This window comes from Dreissena polymorpha, chromosome 15, assembly GCF_020536995.1.
Source record: "Dreissena polymorpha isolate Duluth1 chromosome 15, UMN_Dpol_1.0, whole genome shotgun sequence".
In the NCBI taxonomy this organism is placed as follows: domain Eukaryota; kingdom Metazoa; phylum Mollusca; class Bivalvia; order Myida; family Dreissenidae; genus Dreissena; species Dreissena polymorpha.
In genome coordinates, this window is record NC_068369.1 from 27211250 (window position 1) to 27213262 (window position 2013).

The window sequence follows — 2013 nt, forward strand, 5'->3', positions numbered from 1 at the left end:
AGTAACGATAAAGTTGACGAAATGCTGCATTTCTTTCGATGATATGAGAAAGAATTGAAAATTTCCTTGTGTATAAGCATAAAATCAATTTAAAAAATTGATTTTAGGTTGATGACAATGATAAACAGTTGCCTTTCTATAGTACCCATGCACAGTGAAAAACTCATGTACCTGTGGAAATCATGATTAGATTGAAGGAAAAATGAAACTTACCAATAAACATGTTGTTAAAAATAACTCGTTTCAAAAATCGCGAAAAAAATAAACCCGATGAAAATATCGCAAAATAAAACTGGATAAAAATATTGCATAAAAATATTGCATGTGTTAATCGGTTGCATGTCTCCAATCAGACCTGACTGATATATAATCTATATACTACCTCTGACCAAGTTTGGTGAATTCAACTTGAACTAGAGCTTTGTCACTGAATGTGACTTATACCCCCATACCACTTTGACGCAGGATAAAAAGTTGTTTAAAAGTTTCGAAAGAATACAATTTGCATTAGAGTCCGGACAAAGTGGCGCCGTTGAAAATGCACTAATTGACCCTATGACCTAGTTCTTGACCCGACATGACCCATATTCGAACTTGACCTAGATATCAACTAGATGCAACTACTGACCAAGTTTGGTAAAGATCGGATGAATACAATTTGAATAAGAGTCCGGACAAAGTGGCGCTGTTGAAAATGGACTAATTGACCCGATGACCTAGTTTTTTACCTGGCATGACCCATATTCGAACTTGGCCTAGATATCAACTAGATGCAACTACTGACCAAGTTTGGTGAAGATAAGATTTATACAATTTGAATTAGAGTCCGGACAAAGTAAAATGCACTAATTGACCCTTTGACCTAGTTTTTGACCCAGCATGACCCATATTCGGACTTGACCTTGATATCAACTAGATGCAACTACTGACCAAGTTTGGTGAAGATCGGATGAATACAATTTGAATTAGAGTCCGGACAAAGTGGCGCCGTTGAAAATGCACTAATTGACCCTATGACCTAGTTTTTGACCCGGCATGACCCATATTCGAACTTGGCCTATATATCAACTAGATGCAACTGCTGACCAAGTTTGGTGAAGATCGGATGAATACAATTTGAAATAGAGTCCGGACAAAGTGGCCCCTTTGAAAATGCACTTATTGACCCTATGACCTAGTTTTTGACCCGGCATGACCCATATTCGAACTTGGCCTAGATATCAACTAGATGCAACTGCTGACCAAGTTTGGTGAAGATCGGATGAATACAATTTGAATTAGAGTCCGGACAAAGTGGCCCCTTTGAAAATGCACTTATTGACCCTATGACCTAGTTTTTGACCCGGCATGACCCATATTCGAACTTGGCCTAGATATCAACTAGATGCAACTGCTGACCAAGTTTGGTGAAGATCGGATGAATACAATTTGAATTAGAGTCCGGACAACGTGATGCCTTCCGCCCGCCGCCCGCCGCCCGCCCGCCAAGGGGTTTCACATAATACGTCCCGTATTTTATACGGGCGTATAAAAATGAAAATTTTCATTTAAAGCCACACACCTTGAAATGAAATACATGTTTATCAATAAATATAGATGCAATTTGAAAGTGTACAAAAAGGCAATTAAATCTTTAGCCTAGTTAACAAGTTATTTATGTGTTTTTTTATATTTTAAAACCGAAAGTGGGATTTCTATAAGTATACGTCCTTTTCGGCAAACGCGATTATTTTTAAGTTGTAAAGCGTAACAAAGACGGATTTCTACCTTGTAACCACCAGATATATCCTAATTGGCATTGATAAAATTAAATCTACAGCCTAGTTATCAAGGAATTTATTACTTTTCCAACGGTACCGCTTTTAAAATCGAAAGTAGGATTTCTAGACGTATACGTCCATTTTGACAAAAGCGATTATTTTAAAGTTTTAAAGCGCAAAAAGGACGGATTTCTACCTTGCAACCACCAGATATATTCTAATTGGCATAAATAAAATATGTTTCATATTTGTA

The 2013-nt window shown here is 37.1% G+C and overlaps 1 long non-coding RNA gene across 1 annotated transcript; it reads right to left on the minus strand.

The window, feature by feature from the left end:
• Positions 1-201: 201 nt before the first annotated feature.
• LOC127861082 (uncharacterized) lies at positions 202-1453 on the minus strand. Its single transcript, XR_008040062.1, has 2 exons — positions 1175-1453; positions 202-1018 (listed from the first exon to the last, which is right to left on the minus strand). It is a non-coding gene; the product is annotated as an uncharacterized LOC127861082 (long non-coding RNA).
• Positions 1454-2013: the final 560 nt, after the last annotated feature.